This window comes from Macrobrachium nipponense, chromosome 1 (genome assembly GCF_015104395.2).
Source record: "Macrobrachium nipponense isolate FS-2020 chromosome 1, ASM1510439v2, whole genome shotgun sequence".
Classification (NCBI taxonomy): domain Eukaryota; kingdom Metazoa; phylum Arthropoda; class Malacostraca; order Decapoda; family Palaemonidae; genus Macrobrachium; species Macrobrachium nipponense.
Window position 1 is genome coordinate 155310963 of NC_087200.1, and position 5791 is coordinate 155316753.

General features: G+C 36.9%; 1 long non-coding RNA gene across 1 annotated transcript in view; it reads left to right on the top strand.

The window, feature by feature from the left end:
- Positions 1-5310, top strand: part of LOC135219777 (uncharacterized) — a 189900-nt gene extending 184590 nt beyond the window's left edge. The window contains exon 3 of the long non-coding RNA XR_010315509.1: positions 4731-5310. This is a non-coding gene — a long non-coding RNA (uncharacterized LOC135219777). The remainder of the gene's footprint in view (positions 1-4730) is intronic.
- Positions 5311-5791: the final 481 nt, after the last annotated feature.

A 5791-nucleotide genomic window follows, 5' to 3' on the forward strand; every position in this document is an offset into this window, starting at 1 on the left:
TCCCCCTCTCTCCCTTCTTTTCCCCTCTGTTCTCTTCTGTTCCCTTCGAATTCTTCTTTTTTAACCTCCTGACTCGTCCTTCTGCATTGCCACGCTTTTTCTTCTTTCTTGCTTCGTTCTTTCGGTTTCCTACTTTACCGTTTCCCTCGGGCCTCGCCTCTCCGCTTCCAATCCCCTTTTGCTCCCTGGTATCATCTTTCTTCCTTTTCTTTTGCTCTGTTTGCCTGTCTCTCTCCGCCCTGTTGTTAACTTCATCACCCCCCTCCCCCCCCCCCCCCCCCCCTTTCCTTCTTTGCCTTTTATACAATTACGCTCCCTTTCCTTTCTTACTCTCCTTTTCCTCCGATCGCTGCTCTCATTCTTCATTTTTTATTGATTTATTTTTTTATTAATCTTTTATTTCGCAGCCTCGCTTTTTCGAATCTTTCACCGCGTCGGCGGCGGCGGCGCACGCGCGCGCACACACACACACACACACACACATTTCCTGTCTTTCTTCGTACTCAAGCGACAGCTTGCTATTTTGAGAAGGGCTGATTATATATCGAAAGTTGGTGACTCGTCAAACTCCAGTTACGTAATGCACCATGATAGATAAATTCCCCCAATCAAGCCTGGAAGTGCATTATCTACCCACCTCTGGCTTCCTGCCACATAGTTTTCATCCCAGTTTTGGGGTTTCCATCTTTTTTTATGTCGACAGGAGCCCAGCAGGTGCTGATAGGATGTACACAAATATTAGAGAAAGTATTGTGGTGTGATCGGTATTGTCTTGACCTGCCACCTCGGTGGCCGCGAGTTCGATTCTCGGGCATTCCACTGAGGTGTGTGAGATGTGTATTTCTGGTGACAGCAGTTCACTCTCGACGTGGTTCGGAAGTCACGTAAAGTCGTTGGTCCCGTTGCTGAATAACCACTGGTTCCATGCAACGTAAGTTAAGTAGATCTTAGTTTTACCAGACCACTGGCAGCTCTCCTAGGGCTGGCCCGAAGTATTAGATATTTTTACGTGACTAGGAACCACATTATATCGAGAAATGAATTTTTATCACCAGAAATAAATTCCTCTGGTTCCGCATTGGCCGAGCCGAGAATCAAACTGCGGACCACCGGATTAGTAGCCGAGCACGAAATCCACTCGTCCAACATGGAATCTTCATGCAACGTAAAAACACCATACAAACAAACAAACAAGTAGAGAAAGTATTGACTTTTAGATAAAAAAAAATTTATGTACAATTTTACTATTCTGTTGTGATCCATGCTAATACATAAAGACATGTTAGAGTAATATATAATCTTAGTTTTAAATGCAACTTCAGTACCATAAATTTCGAAATGTTATTCAGACTCCCCTGTTGCTTGATTTGTCCTTTTTAGTGTTTCAGTAAATTCCAGCTCCAGAAAACCTGTGCTGGATAACGTTGCTCGGAAATAGTTGAAAGGTCGCCGTCATTTATCCTTTCTTCATCCGATGATATCCTCCCTTTGGCCACGTTGGCTGCCTTGTTACTGTTTGCCGTAGATTTATTTCGAGGCCCGTTTTTCTTGATATACTACAGGGTGAACACGAGTTTGTGCAAATATTTTTGGAAATAAAAATGAAGGCAATTCTGAGCGGAAAATAGTCAATAAACATACCATTTCAAGGCTTCGTTTGTCCATTAGGTGAATTTCTATAATAACCGTGCGTCATTAACATTGCTCACAGACGAGTAACATCGGGTACGTGGTGTCGGGGTAGTTTGGGATATGGGAAGGGGTGGAATGGTGCGAGACTATTATAGCAATCAGATGATCAGTTACTCACTTGTTAATCTCAATAACATCGCTTTTTCTAAAGCCAAGATAAGTGAGCGTTTCTACTAGATTACACGTGTCAAATTCATGTTTCATTTTGAGAGCAAGGAATTGGAGACAATGCCTTAGCATTTCAGGAATGTGGAATATGCGGATATGATGTAAGGAGGACCGCACAATTCGTCTGCAAGATCTCCAGATCTGACAGCGCTGGATTATTATCTCTGGGGATATAAAACTCTAGTGTATAGGAAAAACATTAACAACAGTCAGGAATTTATGCAGAGTACAAAGGAATCTTCACAGCGCATCATAAATAAGCCAGAAACTTTTGGAGGAAAGTACGAATTCCATATTGCAAAGAGCGACATTTTTTTTCATCAACGCTAATGGTGGCAACTTTGAAAATTTAATGTGATAAGGATATTAAATGTTCCAAATTTGAGTGATAGGTCAGTTAACCAATTTTTAGATTACCGTCGTGAACCCAAGAAAAGCAAGCCCAACTGAATATCTCCTCCATCAAAGCCAGGCCTATTATTAGACACCAATTGAAGATTTAAAATGTATTATAAAAAATCTCTCCCTTAACATCAAAAGTATTCATCATAAAAAAGTGCAGTTAAATGTATTCATCAAAAAAATCTCTCCTTAACATCAAAAGTATTTCATTCAGACATAGTCCATTAAACAGTATTTGCAAAAAATCTCTGCCCCTTACATGCTAAAAGTATTCATTCAGAACAGTCCTTAAAATGTGATTAATTCAAGAAATCTCTCCCCTTAAATCAATAAGTATTCATTCAGGCACAAAAGTGCATTAAAATTATTACCAAAAAATCTCTCCCTTAACATTGCATAAAGTATTCATCAGGACATAAGTCATTAAAATGGATTATCAAAAATCTCTTCCACTTAACAAAAATCAAAAGTATTCATCCAGAACCATTAACAGTAAATGTATATATATCTCAAATCTCACTTAACATCAAAATATTTCAATCAAGACCCAAGTACCCATTTAAAATAGTATTATCAAAAATCTCTCCCTTACATCAAAATAATTCCCATTCAGACAACCAAGTCATTTAAAATGTATTATCAAAAAATCTCTCCCTTAACATCAAAAGTATTCATCAGACACAAGTCATTAAAATGTATTATCAAAAATCTCTTCTCCCTTAACATCAAAAGTATTCATCAGAACACATAAGTCATATTTAAAATTGTCATTATCAAAAAAATCTTCCCCTTAACACTCCAAAAGTTAAATTTCATCCAAAGACTAAGTTCATTTAAAAATCCGTATTATACAAAAATCTCCCTTAACATCAAAAGTACATTCAAGACCAACAAGTTCAATAAATGGTTATCAAAAATCTCTCCCTTAACATCAAAAGTATTCATCAGACATAAGTCATTAAAATGTATTATCAAAAATCTCTCCCTTAACATCAAAAGTATTCATCAGACACAAGTCATTAAAATGTATTATCAAAAATCTCTCCCTTAACATCAGAAGTATTCATCAGACACCAGTCAAAGGGAAAGATGCATCAAATGAAATAAGAATGGGACCTACCTGAAAATTCCATTCCTTCTCTCCTTTCTTCCACTCAAAAGTAGCCTATTCATACAGTAATGGAAAGAAGTAGAAAAGTTGATATTATTCAAAGTAAAGTATCCTCCCAGCCCCCCTGTCTTGATAAGTCATTCTACATAAAAGCATCGTTGTCCTACTCCTGACTCCTGATTCAACAAGTCTGTGACAACGAGACGGCAGGACAGATAGTGCTAGAATTCACCGATCAGAAATAAATGTTCCCAAACAATATTTACGATTTCTTGATGCGGTACTGCTGTAAGCTAATTATTAACATTAGACTTCATAAAGTTTGCCAACAGGTGATGTGCTACTGCAGAGAACTGAATCGTTACACTGTTGAATAGATAAAAAAAAAAATAAATCGCATTCACTCCATCTCCATCCCCCACCCCTCCCCCTCATCCCAGGGAAAATCCGACCTCCCATAAACAACCTGCTCGCCTGTGAGCAGTGTAATGGTGGACTTATTTTGAATATTCACATCTCTGACAAACGAAGCCTTTCTATAACATTTTTTCCTCAGAATGACTTTTATTTCAAGAAATATTTGCATAAACTTGTGTTGAACCCTGTATAATGCATTTTATTAAACAAGCTTTGTAAACCTTGCTCTGTTTTTCTAATTAAGCCAACATCATCTACTTGCTGTATAGTTTTATCATTCTAAATCATCTCTTCCATTTCCAACCAATTTTGAGGAAAGGTTACATAACCTTGCCCTCAACACCCCACTATTTTCAGCAAATTCATTTGATAAGACTCCATCTGCATCAACTTTGCATCAGTTCATTCACTGGTAATCTCAAATATATTTACGTATATAGTATGTTTTTGAAAAATCATAATTGAGGTGGATTAGAAAATTCGTGAAAACTCATCCAACTGGAAGATAAATGCTGGGGTGTGGGGTAAGGGAGTAAGGGAGGCAGACCCTGTTTATTGTATGAGAAGACCGGAGATGCAGTAAAAATGCACGACAAACGGTACTTGTCGCTAAATTTCAGGGAGGAGATGAATGCAAACCAGAGCGTGTTGTGTACTCAAATCTAGAATTTGAATGTGAACGAAGAGTAAAAAGTGTCTGGTGTTGAAGCTAGATACACCACAGATTATTCATGAAATATCCATGGGTGAAAAGTGAAAAGAAAAGATAATGTATGTCAAAAGTTCAGTAATAACACCAGAAGAAGAAAGACAGTGTTGGACAGATTATTTTCAAATTCAGATAAATGTGGAGGGAGGTGTCGTAATGTGATTCATTTGTTAGAAACTAGACAAAAGCCAAGTGCACTAATGGGTGAACTTATCTTTTTTCTTTTTTCAGTAGAAAAAGGTGTAGGCCACCTGGCTATGATGGAATCACTGAAGATTGAGCTGGCACTTCTCATTAGGAAACTAAGTTTGATGATTAGGAATTGGAAATCTTAGCAGCGGTAGGCCTACCAAAGAAAGGATTCCTGATTGAAATTGGTAACGTAGAGGCATTGCACAGAGTCGGTTGTGATGAAAATATTCAGCATGCTTATTTTCATGAGGCTGGAGAAGGAAGTTGCTAAATACCTGAGATTAACAGGCTGCTTTTCAGAAGAGGTGTGGCTTCCACAGATCAAATACTTGTTTGGAAACATTGTGCAATAGTGAATGGAATTAACAAATCTCCTCATGGCATTGTAATTTTATATCCACAAATGGTAAACTACAAATATCGTTTAATATCGAATTCATTAAACCTTACACCAAAGGGGATTTACTGTCAATAAGTGTTTTTGCCACGGGCCAGGATTCGAACTAGGATTTGATTGAGAAACAAGGATAGACAGTGACTGACCACCTAGCGTAAAAGTGCTTATCAGTTATAACTCTTGTTGGGTGCTAGTTATTCCCAAGGTATATGGAATTCAATATTAAGCGACTTTTCAGGCATAGCATTTGTGAAGTAAACGTATGTATAATTATATATATATATATATATATATATATATATATATATATATATATATATGACTGGTAAAAATGTTCTTACAACAGAATTCCTATAAAAACGCCAAAATATAGAGAGAAAATACTATATTTTAGAGACTGAAGAGGGAGACAGCAGTCTCTGCATATAGTATTTTCTCTCTATATTTTGGCGTTTTTATGGGCTCCTTTTATTATATATATATATTTATTATATATATATATATATAATATATATATATATGTATATAGAATTTTATACACACACACAGGAGGGGTTTCAGATTATGTGTAAAGTCTTGTTAAAGTGTAATTTGATGAATCTTATGGTGGTGAAATTAGCGACTGAAATATTTTGATGATTATGGAGCTAAAACCTCGCAGTAAATAGAATGTTAGTATCTGCTGCAGATGTTACCTTCAAAA